Source organism: Macrotis lagotis, chromosome 1 (assembly GCF_037893015.1).
Source record: "Macrotis lagotis isolate mMagLag1 chromosome 1, bilby.v1.9.chrom.fasta, whole genome shotgun sequence".
NCBI lineage: Eukaryota > Metazoa > Chordata > Mammalia > Peramelemorphia > Peramelidae > Macrotis > Macrotis lagotis.
The window spans coordinates 770574503-770593001 of NC_133658.1; the positions used below are offsets into that span (position 1 = coordinate 770574503).

General features: G+C 35.7%; 1 pseudogene; it reads right to left on the reverse strand.

The window, feature by feature from the left end:
* Nucleotides 1–1926, reverse strand: LOC141488193 (heat shock cognate 71 kDa protein pseudogene; annotated as a pseudogene).
* Nucleotides 1927–18499: the final 16573 nt, after the last annotated feature.

Here is an 18499-nt window from a genome sequence, read left to right on the forward strand (position 1 = left end):
TTAGTTGGTCTCCTCAATGGTGGGTCCAGAAGAAGCACCTCCAGATGGGTCTGCTCCACCCTGCCCTGGGAACCCACCAGGCATTTCTCCTGGCATGCCTCCTGGCATTCTCCCTGCACTCTGGTACAGCTTAGTAATAATGAGGTTGCAGACCTTCTCCAATTCTTTTAGCTAATATTCAAATTCTTCCTTTTCAGCAGTCTGGTTCTTATCCAGCCAGTTGATTATTTCATTGTATTTCTCAAGAATCTTCTGTTTTTCTTCATTGCCAATTTTCCCTTGAATTTTTTCATCCTCTATAGTAGACTTCATGTTGAGAGCATAAGATTCAAGGGAATTCTTGAAGGACACCTTGTCTCTTTGCTTCTCATCCTCAGAAGTGCATTTCTCAGCTTCCTGAACCATACACTCAATGTCTTCTTTGCTCAATGACCTTTGTCATTGGTGATGGTGATTTTGTTTTCCTTGACTGTGCTCTTATCCACAGCAGAAACATTGAGAGTGCCATTTGCAACAATGTCAAATGTTTACTTCAATTTGCAGAAAATGCTTGGGTGCTGGAGGGATTCCTTTGATTTCAAACTTACCAAGCAGGTTGCTATCCTTTGTCATGACTCTTTCACCTTCATAAAGTTGAATAAGCACACCATGCTGGTTGTCTGAATAGGTGGTAAAGGTCTGTGTCTTCTTGGTGGAAATGGTGGAATTATGTTTGATTAGAACTGTCATCATGCCAAAAGAGGTTTCAATTCTAAGGGAAAGAGGAGTGACATCCAAAAGCAGCAAGTCCTGCACATTCTCAGATTTATCTCCTGACAGAATGGCAGCCTGGACAGCTGCACTAAAGCCAATAGCCTCATCAGAGGCTTGTTGAGCTCCTGGCAATTGACAAAGTCTTGCAGAAGCATCTGGATTTTGGGGATGCGAGTGGAACCATCCACCAAGATGATGTCATGAACCTCTGATTTATCTAGCTTAGCAACTCTTAATGCCTTTTCCACAGGGTCCAGGGTGCCATGGAAAAGATAAGTATTCAGCTCCTCAAAATGGGCTCAGTTGATTGATATATAGAAGTCAATACCTTGATAGAGTCAATCTCAATACTGGCCTGGGTACTGGAAGAGAGGCTATGCTTTGCACGTTCACAAGCGGTATGCAGATGATGAACAACCCTCATGTTCTCACTAATGTCCTTCTTGTGCTTCTGCTTGAACTCAGCAATGAAATGGTTGACCATGCAGTTGTCAAAGTCCTCTCCACTCAAATGGGTTTCTCCAGCTGTGGACTTGACTTCAATGATGCCATCTTCATTGGTAAGAATGGAGATATCAAAATTCCACCTCCAAGGTCAAAGATCAACACATTTCTCTCTGCACCAACTTTTTTTGTCCAAGCCTTAAGCAATAGCAGCAGCAGTTGGCTCATTGATGATATTGGAGTACATTGAGATCAGCCATGTTTGGTGGCCTGAAATTAGGAATCATTGAAATAGGCTGGTACTGTGACCACAGCATTTGTGACAGTCTTCACAAGGTAAGCTTCAGCAATTTCTTTCATCTAAGTGAAGATTATTGAAGATACTTCTGGGTAGAAATTTTGGTCTCCCCTTTGTATTCCACTTGGACCTTAGGTCTGCTTGCATCATTTACCACTGTGAAAGACCCATGCATCATGTCTGCCTACACAACTACATCACTGAATCATTGACCAATCAGACATTTGTTGTCAAAAACTGTGTTGTTGAGGTTCAGTGCAACTTGATTCTTTGCAGCTTTATCAATTAAATATTCTGTGTCAGTGAAGGCAACATAGTTTGGGGTAGCCCTGTTTCCTTGGTCATTAGCAATGATCTCCACTTTCCCCTGTTGGAAAACTCCAACACAGAAATAAGCCAAGATCAATGCCAACTGTGGGTCGCTTCCACATGGTCCCTGGGGAGTCGAGGGTGGGGTCATAGCTGACTGCTGTGGAGGAAAAAAAGGACTGCTGCTGTGCTGTTGTAGACTCAATTTCTTTTTCTTTATGCTGTTTGCAATATTCTCTCCTTGATTTGAGATTCTGGAATTTGGCTCTATCAACCCTTGGAGTTTTTATTCTGAGGTCTCTTTCTGGAGGGCATCTGTGGATTCCTTTTTTTTTAAAATTTAAGTCAATGGGGTTAAGTGACTTGCCCAAAGTCACTCCTAGGCAATTATTAAGTGTTTGATGCTGTATTTGAATTCACCTCCTCCTGACTCCAGGTCTGGTGCTCTATCTAATTCACCACCTAGCTGCCTCTCTGAATTGTTTGAATGTTTATGTTGTTATCATGTTCTAGTGGATTTGGACAGTTTTCATTTACAATTTCCTGCATGATGTTTTCCAGGTTCTTCTTTTGATGTAGGTTTTCTGGTAGTCTGATGGTTCATAGATTGTCTTTTCTGGATCTATTTTCCAGGACAGTTGTTTTCCCTAAAAGGAACTCTACATTTTGTTCAAATTTCTCCAGCCTTTTAAAATTTTTTATGATGGAATCTTGTAATCTTGTAGATTCATTGGTTTCTTTATGTTCAATTCTAATTTTTAGAGTTTTACTTTCTCCAATTAGCTTTTTTGTTTTCTTTTCCAGTTGATTATTTTTACTTTTAACAAAGTTGATTTTTTTGGTCAATTTTTTATAATTTGTATTGCATGTCTTTCCTTCCATTCTTCCATTTTTCTTCTTCCCCTGTTCTTTGGTATTTAAATTCTCTTTTAACCTCTTTAATGAATTTTTGTATTTGAGTCCAATTTATAGACTTTTGATACTCCCCCTGTGAGTGATTTTTCATGGCTTGCTTCTTCAGACATGACGTTATCATCTTTGACTGTAAGTACTTTTCTATAATGAACATTCTCTTAGTTTTTTTGCTCACCTTTGTTGTTTTAACCCTTTACCTGGGGTATAGGGAGTATAGATGCAAGCTTTACAGTGGGGGGGCCAGGTATCTGATCCCTTGCTTGTCATTGGCCAAGATATTGCCTATGCAGTCAGGCCTTGCCTTTGCAGAGGTTTTTTTCCCCCTCCTTTATGTCCAGGTTCTGACTTAACTGTGGTTTGTTCCTGACCCAATCCTGTCTTTTACCTCAGTTTTCTCAGGATGCAGACCTTGTTTGAGGTTGAAGTTCTCATTTCTTTTCTCAATTTTTTTTCTTACCCATTTTACTTGATTTTAAATATCCTTTTTGAGATCTTCTAAATACTGGACCTATTTTGATTTCATCTTTGTATAGAGTGTAAGATGTTTTTCTATGCCTAATTTCAGTCATAAAATTTCCAGTTTTCCCAGAATTTTTGTTAGAGTAAACTCTCATCTCTAAAGCTGGAGTCTTTGGGTTTATCAAAGAGTAGATTACAATAATAATTTACTAATATTTTATTTGTATTTTATCTAGACTACTGATCTATCACTCTTTCTTCTCCAGTTTCAAACAGTTTTAATGACTATTTATTTACAATATAATTTTATATCTGGTATGGCTAGGCTACATTCCTTTCCTTGTTTGTTACATTAAATCCCTTGATATTCTTGATCTTTTGTTGCTCCAGAAGAAATTTCTTACTCTTTTTTCTAGTTCAGTAAAATAATTTTTGATTGATTGGTATAGCATTGAATAAATAATGTAATTAGGTAGAATTAATTTTATTTTATTAACTCAGTCTTCCCATGAGCAATTAACATTTGTCTTATTATTTTGTTATCATTTTATTTGTGTGAAAAGCATTTTGCAATTGTTTTCATATAGTTTCTGAGTTTATCTTGGCAGGTACACTACCAACATTTTATGATATCCTGAGTTAATTAAAATGGATTTTTTCTTTCTACCTCTTGCTGCTGGGTTTTGTTGGAAGTACGTAGAATTGCTGATGATTTAGTTGTCTCTTTTTTTTAATAATTCTTTTTTTTATTTACTTTCCTTCTCTCTCACAACTGTCATTTATTTTCCCCAATTTTTTTCTACCTCTTTTATTGGATTAAAAAATCTTTTTGAACTCTTCTAAGAGAACTTATTGAGATGGAGACAATTAATATTACTTTATGAGGCTTCACATATAGGCATTTTGCCATTTTGTTTTATTTCTGTTTTGCTTTTATCTTCCCATCAACATTTGGGCTACTGAGCTGAGATCAAGGGACATTGCTGTTCTGTGTATTGATTAAGACCATCCACTGGTTTGCCTATACCCTAGCTGTGCTGGGCTGTACTTGACTTTTATCTAAGTGAGACAGACCTTTTCCAAAGTCTTTTTAAGATATCTTAAGCAGGAAAATGTTTCTTAGTGCTGTTCTGTGGGCTTTGTTGCTCCAGGATTTGTTTGAGCTTGATTTAACATGATTTCTACAAGAAAATGGAGGAGGATCCTGTTCCTGTCGACCTTTTTTCTTCTCTCTCTCTCTCTTTCTTGTTTTTTGATTTTCTTTCTTCTTTTCTTTTTGGCCTGAATTTCCTGATCATGATTTGCTTTGAGTGTTTTCTTTCCATGTTTATATAGAGTAATTTTGTTAAGGAATTTAGATTCATTTCTACCTTTTGCTCTTCCATCTTGGCTCTGCTCCCTCACAATTAAGATGGAATTTTAGCTTATAATGACTGAAGAAAAGAGATGCAAATGAAAAGAAAGAATTCCAGGTGTGAGTGGAAGCCCTTAACAATTCACAGGAATAAGATATCAATTTTCTTCTGGGAGAAATAGCCTGAAGGCTAGTGTCACAGAATCAAATAATATATTTAGTGAATTTTGAAGTAATGTGATGTAAAGGTTGTGAAGAATCATGCTATGAAGAGATTTTAAAGCTAAATAGAGGATTTTATATTTAATACTATGGGCAATAAGGTATCACTTAATTTTTTAAATGCCATGATTAGATCTGCTCTTTAATAAAATCATTTTGATAACTGACCGGAACAAAATTTATTCTAATGGGGAGAAATTTGAGATCAGGAGATCAACCAGAAAGATAGTGTGATAATTCATGTGTGAGATGGTCAGAGTTTACAATAAAGTTATAACAGTTAAAGGGGAAAAGAATGATAATTGTGATGTGATGAATATAGAATCAAGAGGGAATGTAAAGACATTCATATAGAGTCTGAGAAAGATTGAGAAGCTAAGAATGACAACTATTTTGTGGATAAAGGATAGGAAGACATTTCATGTTATAATAATTTTAGGTTATAAAGATGAATCAAAAAAGAGGGACAGACATGACAGCCATGGATGAGAAATATATGTGATCAATTAAATGCTTCTTTGGCACCCATACCCTATTAAGAGTTCTAGGCAACATCTCAACAATTTGGGGGATAAAAAATTTGATGATATTTAGTAGAATTTATGGAAAACATTTTAACAGGAAGAAAAGCCATTCATGAGTGACAATGTAACCCATGAATTCATTAAAATATTAAGAATAAAGAAGTTCTAAATTTTATGTTGTGTAAGTAATATTAAAATGATAATAATAATAGGTTTTATGAAGGGTTTTAGGATTTGAAAAGGACTTTATAAACACTGTCTCATGCTAAATTCATGAAAACTGACTTTGGAATTATTAAACTTATTGTATAAATGAGGAAGCAAAGACAGAAAGACACTATCTTCACAAATTTATTAGGTTATTACCCAATTCCTCCTTATTCCAAGTTGAATGCTCCATTCAATGCACCAGAAAATATTTAATTACAATCAGAGAATTTGGTTTGAGTATTGATTTTATTACTTAACAGCAGGTCACTTTAAAGAAGTCAGTATATCTCTCTCAGTCTCTTTATATGTCTCCACAAATTTGTTATGCTTGGGAAAAAATAAACTAGAGAGGTAATTTCAGTTAAACTAAAAATTAATTGATCCCAGATCACAGAGGAAGTAAATGCTAAATGGCATTTCTAACAACACTTCCAACTCCAAGTTCATTTTGTTTCACATATATAATGTTATATTGTTATTCAGTTATCTTTCAGTCATATCTGACTCTTCATGACTCCATTTGATGTTTTCTTGCCAAAGATACTGGGTAGTTAGTTTGTCATTTTCTTTTCCAGATCATTTTATAAATGAGGAAGCTGAGGTAAATATGGTTAAGTAATTTGTTCAGGGCCACCTAGTCAACAAATGTTTAAGTATAGATTTGAATTCATAAGCATGGTTTCCAGATTGCAAGCCCACTGAATTTGCAAGCCCAAGAAAACCTAACCAACCCAAAAATAATGGGTTATAAGGGGGAAGTTACACATGAGAAGAATTGAATATTTGGGCTTGTCTTAATTGCAGACTATAGAAAGGTAAGTACAGATAGTTTGGATAAATTTGTGGAAAATTTGATGTCAAGATAAGGGGCAAGCAATGATTTTTGAGTGTTAATAAGCTTACTGATTGAATGCTATGACAAGTGGATTTGATGGGGAATTATATTAACAGGATAACTTGTCATTAGACTGCTATAAAGTGTTCAATGAAGACAGATTGAGGTGTTAGAACAAATAGTGAGGACCAAAAAGAAGAGAAGAATGTAAATAATGGTGATGGTGCTTGTCCTTCATTCTCAAAGAAAACCATGACTTTAGAGAGGTGATGGCATAACAAGCACCTAAATTGGATTTAACTGGAAAGGATACTATCTAAGCCACCAGTTTCATTTTCTCCTCCAGAACTATTTGGATTCATTGGACAGATATAAATTAAGACAACTGGAGATGCTCTGGATGAGAGAGAATCAGGGTCAAGTGATTTGCCTAAGATAACAACTATTAAGTCTCAATTATCTGAGATTGGATTTGGACTTTTGTCTTTCGGACTCCAAGGTCAGTGTTTTATCCACTGCACCACCTACCTGTCCTATATGTAAATAATATTGTAGATGTATTTAAGGTCAAGTTTGCATACTTACTGGATGCAAGACATGAATGAGAAGAGTCAAATTCATTTCTGTGTTAATCAAGAGAATGATTGTGATATCATATCATGAGAAAAATTAGAGGGTGGAGAAATTTAGGAAAATTAAAAGAATAAATTGCATTGTGAAATATTTTGAGTTTAAGAATAAAAAAACTGTAGAGATTTCAGGACTCAAAGTGATCTTTAAAGGAATATTCAGGCTACGAATACAAGAAAGTAACAAACAAGAAGGTCTTCCATATTTCAGTCACTCTGATTAAAAAATTCACAAATATTATTGCATTTTTCTTTAAATGAAACTTGGGAAGTAAACTGCAAACTACTTGAGAATGTCTCATAATTTAAGAAAAATCAAAGTGCAAGAAAATTGGGGTAGCTATGTGGCATAGTGAATAGAATACTAGCACTGGAGTCAGGAGGTCCTGAGGTCAAATATGACATCCAACATTTGAGTCTGATTTGGGAAAATCACTTAACCCATTATCCCACAAAAATGTATATGGTAATTTATAATTTTAGATATTCCATTACCTAATATGATTTAATAAAGAGATTAAATCTAAATTTCAATATCAGTAAGGGAAAAGTAAATTTACAAGAAATGAAGATGATATATTAGAAAGCATTAGAAGACATTAGTTATAGGCTGTTAAGACATATATTCTAGATACTCCTGGGGCAGAGTCAAGATGGTGGAACAAAGATATAACCCTGCTCCCAGAGTCTTTCTCTACCACAGATAAATGAACTCTCTCTTCCGACATTCACACTACAGATCCCACCAAGAAAAAAAAAAGAATCAAGTAAGTTTTCAACTTGAGACATCATTGAGGTACTTCAGTAAAGGTCTGTCTCTTTAGGGGAAAAGGGGAAGTAAAGACCAGGAGGCAGAGGAGCAGGGAAAGCTAGCAGGAGGCTTGTAGCCACAGTGAAATCAAGTTCCTGACAGCTAGATAGCAAGCCAACAGGGAGGATCCCAATCCTACACAAAGTCTGAATCCTGAGAGCTCTGGAGTAAAAGATAGGAGTACTTCAGGAACAATCCTCTGTTATGTCAGAATTTGGACATAAATGAAGAAACGAACCTCTTCAAAGTCAAGGCCTGGACTGCATAAGCAACATTTTGGCCACCAACAAGAAAGTGTTCAGACCCCAGCCCCAGCAAAAGAAAGCTTGTGTCTATACTCCATATACCTCAGGAGCAGAACTATAACAACAAAAATTGAACAAAAAAGCTAAGAGTGCTCACTATAGAAAACTACTGCACAGATTAGGATGACAGCAATGCAGTGTCTGAAGAAGACAACAGTGAAAAATCACTCACAGAAGAAGTCTCACAACAGGTTATAATTTGGACTCAAATACAAAATCTCATCAAAGAGCTTAAAAATAATTTAAAAAACAAAGAAGAGAGGAATAAGAAAAAAGTGGAAAAAGAAAATGAAAGTCATGCAGGAAATTTGTGTAAGTTGACCAAAGAAATCAACTCCATTAAAAGTAAAAATAGTCAACTGGAAAAGAAAATACAGAAGCTAATTGAAGAAAATAAAATCCTAAACATTAGAACTGAACAGTTATAAACTAATAAATCTACAAGACATAGGTTTCCATCAAACAAAATCAAAAGGCTGAAAAAAAGTGAAGAAAATGTGAAGTACTATCTAGTTAAAACAAATGACCAGGAAAACAGATCCAGTCTTTGTACTACTGAATCATTGTAGTACCAGAAAGCCTGGACCAAGAAAAGAACCTGGAAAATATCATGAAAGAAATTACAGGGGAAAACTGCACATATCTACTAGAACAAGATAACAATATAATCATTGAAAAAATCCACAGAATCCCTCCAGAAAGCAATACCAGGATAAAAACTCTAAAGGTTGTAAAAGATAAATTTCAGAGCCCTCATATAAAATAGAGAATATTGCATCAGCAAAAGAAAACAGTTGAAATACAAAGGGAACACAATCAGACTAACAGAGGACCTATCTGTCCTAACACTGAAGGATCAGAACAACTGGAACAGCATATTTCATAGAGTTAAGGACCTGGGATTACAATCCTGAATGTTCTACCCTACAAAATTCAGCATATACTGTTAGGGAAAAAAAGATGGATGTTCAAGGAAATACAAAACTTCCAGAATTTCCTGACATAAATACCAGAACTGAACAGAGAATTCAATAGCCAAATACACTACATTACATTAAAAATATAAATGAAAAAGGGGACTGATAAAACAAAATTGTTTTAAACAAATGTTGGTCTCTAAAAGAGAAGATATAACAGTTCTAATTTATTACAACTTTACTTCTCTAAGAAAATTAGAGGATAGAATACAATTGAAGTGAATCAATCTAAAATATGGAAATAGTTGGGTCTTATTTCTCATTTGAGGCATTCCAAGATCACATCACTGTGTCTGAGACAAAAAGCCCTGGAAAAAAAAGGCAGGGGTGCTTACTTTAACTTAAGTGTCTCTGACTCACTTTAATCACAAAGTGTTAAGCACCTTGGCTAATGAGGGCATCATAAACTACAATGAACTGAGATAGTGTCTCTGTTACATACAGTCATTTGTAAGGTTCTCAGATGACACCTCCAAAGCCTTCCAACACTTAGAGATCTTTAAGCATCAAACACTGTGAGGACCTGAGACAATGTTTCTATTACTTACACTAATTTGTAAAGTTTTCAATGAGATCTCCAGAGCCTCCAAGTGTTTAGAGAACTTCATGATTCTTTCAGTTAATTAGTTCAGCTTCTGGTGCTTCACTTATCAAGGGGTTAAGTACCCTGGGTGGGGAGGGGGAGTAAAGGAGAAGAGACTATAGGCATTGGTTCACTTAACAAGGTCTTAAGTACCCTGAGTGGGAAGGGAGGGCAAAATGTCAAAGAAAATAGGCCTATATGGAGAGGTACAAGTAGTTCAAGAAATGATATGGCTTTGAATGATGCTTTGGCTTCTGAGGAGGATTGTGTGTACTTGAAAGAGATTTGAAAAGGGTTAAGGTAAAAAATGATTATAATTACAATTAAATATAATTTGAGTCAGTGCTGCTTATCAAGCAACCAAGTAAACAATCTCTGATGGTATCTTGATAACAATCAGAGATTATGAAGCAATCAAATAATAAAACTGTGATTGATGATACCTGAATAATAATTTTAGAGCACAAGGGAAGAGGCCAAAAGATTTATAATTTTAGAGGGAAAGAAAGAAGAATGTTGAATGCTGAGTAAATTCTACGGAAAAGATTTAGACCTGTGAGGGAATAAGATACAGTGCCACTTGGGTTTAAAAATCAAACTTAAACTACAGGGAAGGAGGGGGCAGGGAATTGGAAAGATAAGGGAAGAAGGAACTGATAAAAGGGAAGGGAAGGTATAAATGAAAATAAACTGAACGCTAAATTTCTAAAAGAAAAGTCAAAGGGGAAAGGAAGTAAAATTTTTTTGAGGAGGGATAAGGGAAAAGGAAAGAGATAAATAATTGTAGAAAGATAGCATGGAGGGAAACAAAGAATTAGTATTCTTAAGTGGGAGTCACGTAAAACAGAAGTGGACAGCAGAATGGATTAAAAACCAGAATTGTACTATGTTTTGTTTACAAGAAACACATCTGAAGCAGAGAAATACACACAGGGTAAAGTTGAAAGGTTAGAGGAAAATAAATTATGCCTCAGCAGAAGTAAAAAAGAAAATCTGGGGTAGGGATCCTAATCTCAGACAAAGTAAAAGTAAAAGACAATCTCATAAAAAGGGATAAGGAAGGAAACTACATTATTTTTGTCTTCATTTATTTTTCATTTATTTATTCATTACTAAAATATCCTTGTTATAAGATTAAATATAATACCCCCTCCCTCCCCCTACAAAAACATAAAACCCCACGAGAAATAAAGTGAAAGAAAGAGAAAAATATGTACTTCCCTCTGTGTTCTGATCAGCTCTGCCTCTGGAATGGATAGCATTCTTTATCATAAGTACATCAGAGAAGTTATTTTCATATTTTTCCACAGTTGTTGTTGTTGATTATAATTCTGTTCATCCAATACTCTCCACTGTGATTTATTATATTTTCTATATTCTTTCATTTTGTCTTACTTCAAAGATGTACTTGGGGGCACCTGAACAACATAGTGGACAGAACACTGGCCCTGGGGCCAAGAGGCCTAAAGTCTGCATCCCACCCCAGAGACCCAGCAAACTCCACCCTTTAGTCCCAGACAGCCCACCCAATCCCAACACCTACAAAAAGTAAAAAATAAAATGTGTTGCATCTGACTATCCTCTCCCATGATTTACTCTCTCCTCTATCACCTACATCGCCCCGCCCCTCCCCTTGTCCCATTTCTCTCCTTTTTCTTCTAGATTTCTATACCCTATTGAGTGTGTATCCTGTTTCCTCTCTGAGCCATTTCCAATGAGAATGAAGACTCCCTTATTCCCCTTCACCTTCCCTCCTTCCATACCATTGCAAAAGCTATTTCTTGACTTTTTTATATCTTAGGCTATTCTACTTCTCCTTTCTCTTACTCCCAGTACATTTCCCTTTCACCCACTGACTCCATTCTTACAATATATTATACCTTCAAATTGAGCTTTCTCCTTTTTTCTACATATGCTCCTTCTAATTGGTCTACTAAATGAGAAGGTTCATATGAGTATTATCAGTATTATCATTCCATGCAGGAATACATGCAGTTCATCATCATTAAATCCCTCATATTTTATCCTTCTCATCCACCTTCTCTATATTTCACTTGAATCTCAAACTTTCTGTTCAGCTCTGGTCATTTCAACAGGAACATTTGAAATTACCCTATTTTATTGAAAGTTATCTTTTTCCCCTGGAAGAATATGTTCAATTTTGCTGGGTAGTTGATTCTCAGTTACATTCCAAGTTCTTTTGCCTTCTTGAATATTATATTCCAAGCCCTGCAAGTCTTTAATGTGGAAGCTGCTAAGTCCTGTGATTGTGACTATAATTCCATGATCTTTTAATTGGGAAACTATGTCTTATTAAAATATATCATTACAAAAAAATGTATGCACCTAGTAATATAGCATCCAGATTCTGAGAGGAAAAGCTGAATGAATTACAAGGAGAAATAGAAAGCAAAACTTTAATAATGGGAGACCTCAATCTCCCTCTTTCAGAACTAGATTAATCTAACAAAATAGACAAGAGGGAAGTTAAGAAGGTAAATGAAATCTTAGAAAATTTGGATATGATAGATCTCTGGAGAATATTAATGGGAATAGAAATGAATATACCCTTTTCTCAACAATACATAGCACGTTCACCAAAACTGACCATGTATTAGGGCAAAAAACTATTTAAGCAAATGCAAAAAGGCAGAAATAATAAACACACACTTGTCATACCATGATGCAATAAAAATTACATGTAATAAAGGGTCTGGGAAAGATAAACCAAGAACTAATAGGAAATTAAATAACTTTTTCTTAAATAATGGGTGGATCAAGCAGCAAATAACCAAAATAATCAATAATTATATCCAAAAAGTGATAATAATGAGACATCATACCAAAATTTATGGGATGCAGCAAAGGCAGTTTTGAGAGGAAACTTTATATCTCTAAATGCCTGTATAAATAACATAGAGAAAAGGGAGACCAATGAATTGGGTACACAAATAAAAAAGCTAGAAAAAAAATTAAACAACCCCAGTTAAATACTAATTAAAAATTCTAAAAATCACGGGAGAGATTAATAAATAGAAAACAAGAAAACTATTTATATCAGAAATAAAACTGACCTTGATTTATGAATAAACCAATAATTTAGACAAACCTCTGTTTAATCTGTTTAAAAAAAAAGAAAGAAAATAACCAAATTACCCATATCAAAAATGAAAAGCGTGAAATAACCACCAATGAGGAGGAAATTAAAGAGATAATTTGGAACTACTTTTTGGGAACTATAAGCACATAAATTGGACAACTTGAGAGAAATGGATGAATGTTTACAAAATACAAACTTCCCAGATTAACAGAAGAGGAAATAAATTTCTTAAATAATGCCATTTCAGAAAAAGAAATTGAAGAAACCTTCAATAAACTCCCTAAGAAATAGTCTCCAGGTCAAGATGGATATACAAGTGAATTCTAACAAACATTTATGGAACCATTAATTTCTACTCTACATAAACTATTTAAAAAATAGGACAGGAAGGACTTCTGTCAAATTCCTTTTATGTCACGAACATGGTGCTTGATACTTAAACCAGAAAGAACCAAAACAGAAAAAGAAAATTATAGACCAATCTCCATAATAAATATTGATGCAAAAATCTTAAATGAAATTTTAGCAATGAGACTACAGCAAGTCATTACCAGGATAAGACACCATGTTCAGGCTGGATTTGTACCAGGCAGGCAGGGATAGTTAACCATTAGGACACTGAACATAATTAAACATATCAATAGAAAAATGAATAGAAATCATGTTTATCTCAATAGATGCTGAAGAAATCTTTGATAAACTTCCACTTCCATTCCTTCTTAAAACACTAGAAAGTTTAGGAATAAATGGAGTTTCCCTTAAAGTAATAAATAGTATATATGTAACATATCAGCAAAATCATATTTAATAGGAATAAATTCAGAGCATTTCCAATAAATTCAGGGGTGAAAAAAGGATGCTCATTATCAACTTTACTATTCAATATAGTATTGGAAATTAGCAATAAGAGGAGAAAAAGAAATTGAATTGGCAATGAGGAAGCAAAACTTTCAGTCTTTGCAGATGATTATGATGGTATACCTAAAGAAGCTGAGAAAATCATCTAAAATACTCCTTGAAACAATTAACAAATTCAGCAAAGTAGCATGATAGAATTTAAACCCACATAAGTCATCTACATTTCTATATAAGAACAACAAAGCCCATGAGCACAAGATAGAAAGAGAAATTCCATTTAAATTAACTGTAGACAACATTAAATACTTGGGAATCTACCTCACAAGACAAACATAAGATAAAATTGCTTATGGGCAAAATCATAAAGCACTTCTCACCCAAATAAAGTCATATCTATATAATTGGAAAAATACAAAATATTCATATTAGGTCCAAGTAGTATAATAAAAAATGGCAATTCTATTCAAATTAAATTACTTATTCAGTGCCATACCAATCAAACTACCAAATAACTACTTTACTGAGCTGGAAAAAATAGTAACAATTCTTCTAGAGCAACAAAATGGAAAGAATAGCAATGGAACTGATGAAATGAAATGCAAAGGAAGGTGGCATAGTTTTATCAGATCTAAAATTATACTGCAAAGCAGCATTCATCAAACCTTCCTGCTACTAATTAAGAAATGGAGTAATGGATCAGTAGATTAGATTAAGTTCAAAAGAAAACACAGTAAATGACTGCAGCAATCCACTATTTGACAAACCCAAAGACATCAGCCTCAGGGATAAGAATTCACTATTTAACAAAAGTTGTTGGGAAAATTGGAAAATACTATGTCAATAACTAGGCATAGATCCACATCTCTCACCTTTTACTGAAATAAGATCAAAATGGGTACAGGAATTAGACATAAAGAGTAATAATATAATAAATTTATATACCAAGAAATACTCTATCAGATCTAAGGAAAGGGAATAAATTTATGACAAAAAAAGAATTAGAGAACATCATAAACTGCAAAATGAATGATTTTTGACTATATTAAATTTATAAAGCTTTTGCAGTAATAAAATCAATGTTGCCAAAATTAGAAGAATAGGAGAAAGCTGGGAAACAATCTTCAAAACCAAGATTTCTGAAAAAGGTCTCATTTGTAAAATACAAAGAGAATTATATCCAATTTATAAGGTCACAAGTCATTCCCCAGGAGGCAGAGCCAAGATGGTAACAAGAGCAGATCATGTCTTAGGCACTCTCTCATAAATCTTCGAAACTAAGGATTTTAACTAAATTTTTGAGAGACAGAACCCACAGAGGGACCCAGTGAGGCAGTTCTCCTATTCAAGGTAACCTGGAAAAGAGCAGAAAGGCTCTGCTCCCTGGGGTTGGAGGGGTGGCCTGCCAGAGGGGTGGCCCACCGGTGTGAAAGAACTTCAGCCTCCTGGAGGCAGCCCCAGGGCACTGGGAGTCTCAGCTCACAGAAGTGGGGGAGTTTCCTGAGCTACACTCTGAGGCACACTGAGCACAAATTGGGGGAACAGAGGGGACCCTCTGCCAGAGTGAGTGCATGAAGTCCAGCCCTCAGGGCACACAGTGAGCAGCATGGCCACTGTATTCCAGATCCAGGAAACAGAAGCAGGTGGAGTTGGTAACCAGAAGACCCCAGGGCATGAGCCCATTGAGCTGAGGGAGGGGAGTGAAGAGAGACTGCAGAGCTCTGTCCTCTGCCCCTGGAAGAGGACTCTAGGGCTCTGACCACATTCAGATCCTGATCGCAGTCTAGGTCCCCCCATAGAACAGCAGGGCCCCTGCACCTCAGCTCCTTGACAGAGTGGGGCGCATATGGTTATTCACAGACCAGGATGGATGAAAGAGCCTCACACACTGAGACCATTGTGGGAGTGTCCCAAAAGCTCAGGAAAACGCCCAAAACAGGCTTAGGCTGGGAAAATGAGCAAGCAGAGAAAAAAGAGTTACACCATTAAGAAATACATTTTCTATGATCCCAAGAAGGTTCAATATACTCAGTCTGAAGATGAGGAAACACATGCTCCTGCATCTAAAGACTCAAAGAAAAACAGAAATTGGGATCAGGCTATGACAGAGCTCAGAAAAGACTTTGAAAATCAAATGAGGGAGTTAGAAGGAAAACTGGGAAAAGAAATGAGGGACATGCAGGAAAAACATGAAAATGAAGTCAGTAGCCTAGTCAAGGAAATCCAAAAAAATGCTGAAGAAAATAGCATGCTAAAAATCAGCTTCAAAAACAGTTCAGAAAGTTATTGAGGAGAAGAATGCTTTAAAAAGCAAAACTGGCCAGATGGAAAAAGAGATAAGAAAATTCTCTGAGGAAAACAAATCCTTCAGACAAAGAATAGAACTCAAGGAGATTGATGAAATTACGAGAAATCAGGACTCATTACTTCAAAACCAAAAAAATGAAAAATTAGAAGAAAATGTGAAACATCTCATTGAAAAAACAACTGATATGGAAAACAGATTTAGGAAAGATAATTTAAGAATTATTGGAATACCTGAAAGTCATGATCAGGAAAAGAGCCTTGATATCATTTTCAAAGAATTACTACAAGAAAATTGCCCTGATATCCTAGAAGTAGAGGGCAAAGTAGAAATGGAGAGAATCCACCGATCCGATCCCCCCGAGAAAGAGATCCCAAAAAACCAACCCCTAGGCATATTATAGCCAAGTTCCAGAACTCCCAAGTCAAAGAGAAAATATTACAAGCAGCCAGAAGGATACAATTCAAATATGATGGAGCAGCAGTCAGGATCACACAGGACTTAGCAGCAGCTACATTAAAAGCTTGTAGGGCTTGGAATATAATATACCGGAAGGCAAAAGAGCTTGGAATGCAAGCGAGAATCAACTACCCAGAAAAAATGAATGTCCTCTTCCAGGGAATAAGATGGACTTTCAATGAACCAGGGGAATTTCAAATGTTCCTTCTGGAATGGCCAGAGCTGAACAGATGGTTTGATCTTCAAATACAGAACTCAGGTGAAACATAGGGATTGGAGGAGAAGGGTAAAATATGAGGGACTTCATGAAGATGAACTGCATGTATTCCTGCATAGAAAAATGACACTGATAGTACTCATAAGAACCTTTTCAGTTAATAGAGCAGGTAGAAGGAGCTTTTATGGTTGAAGCACAGGAGAAAGCTGAATTTGAAGATAAAATATGGTGTAAAGATGGAGTCAATAGAAAAAAGGGAAATGTAATAGGAGAAAGAAAAAGGAGAGGGGGGGAAATAGGCCAAGATATTTCATATAATAAGATTTTTCTTTATTACAATGAGCTATTGCAATGATATGGAAGGGGGAAGACAAGGGGGAATGAGGGAATCTTTGTTTTCATCAGAGGTGGCTAGGAGAGGAAACAGTATGTATACTCAATGGGGTATAGGCATCTGGAGTAAGAAGGATGGGGGGTGGGCAGAGGATGTGAGTGATGGAGAAGAGGATGGACCATGGGGGGAGAGTGGTCAGATATAACACATTTTCCTTTTTTACTTCTTGCAAGGAGCTGGGATTGGATGGCCTATGTGGGACCATAGGACCAGGGAGATGCTGGGCCTAAGGGCTGGTAGGGGGGTTTGGGGCCTCTTAGTCCCAGGTCCAGGGATCTGTCTGCTGTGCCACTCAACTACCCTACAGCAGAATCAGAGTGAAAGAAGAGAGAAAATATAGTACATGGTAGTTGAGAAATAAGAAAGGAGGGAGTTGCGATCAGCAATGGCAACAGTGGAAAAATATGGAAGTAACTTTTGCGATGGACTTATAAGGAATATGATCCACCTGTGACAGAGTTGTTGGTGTTGGAACAAAGACTCAAGCACATTTTTTATTATTATTATTTTGGGTGGGGTGCAGGGCAAATGGGGCTGGGTGGCCTGCTTGGGGCTGCATAGAAGGGTGATCGTTGGGTGTCTGAGGCTGTATTTAGACCCAGGTGCTCCTGGATCCAGAGCCAATGCTCTGTCTGCCACCCAGCCACCCGTACTATTATTACTATTTTATTTTATTTTATTTTGGGTCTTTTTTTTCCCTCTTTTTTTGGTTTTTTGCAGGGCAGTGGGTTTAGGGTGGCTTGCATGTCACATGACTTGGTGATTGTTGGGTGTACAGGGTCGGATATAAGGTTGGGTGCTCCTGGCTCCAGGGCTGGTGCTCCGTCCACTGTGCTACCTGTCCATAGCTACAATTGCTACTATTATTTTTTCTAATTTTAATTTTTTTCTCTCCCCTTTACTTTATTGCTCAAAGGAGTCTATATTTTTTGATGGGAGGGGGTATTTTATTTACTCTTAAACAAGAATATTTTATTAATGTATAAAAATTAATTGTACAAAATGAAAATAAATATTAAGTATTAAAAAATAAATAAAATATAAAAAACAAAAAAAACCCAAGTCATTCCCCAATTGATAAATGGTCAAAGCATATGAGCAGACAGTTTTCAAATGAACAAATTAAAGCTATATATATATATATATATATATATATATATATATATATATATATATACACATATATATAGTCATATAAAAATGTTTTAATTCACTATTGTTTAGAGAAATGCAAATTAAAAAAACAATGTGGTATCATCTCACACCTTTTAGATTAGTCCAGATAAGAAACAGGGAAGATGAGCAATGTTGGAGAGATTGTGGGAGGACTGGGACATTGCTGTAATGCTGGTGGAGTTGTAAATGAATCCAAACTTTCTGGAGAGCAATATGGAACTATGCCCAAAGAGCAATAAATCTGTCCATACCCTTTGACAGAACCACCAAAAGCAATTCCAATTCTAGGACCATATCTGGAAGAAATTGTAAAAAAAAATGGTAAAAGTCATATATGTTCCAAAATATTCATAGTAGCTCTTTTT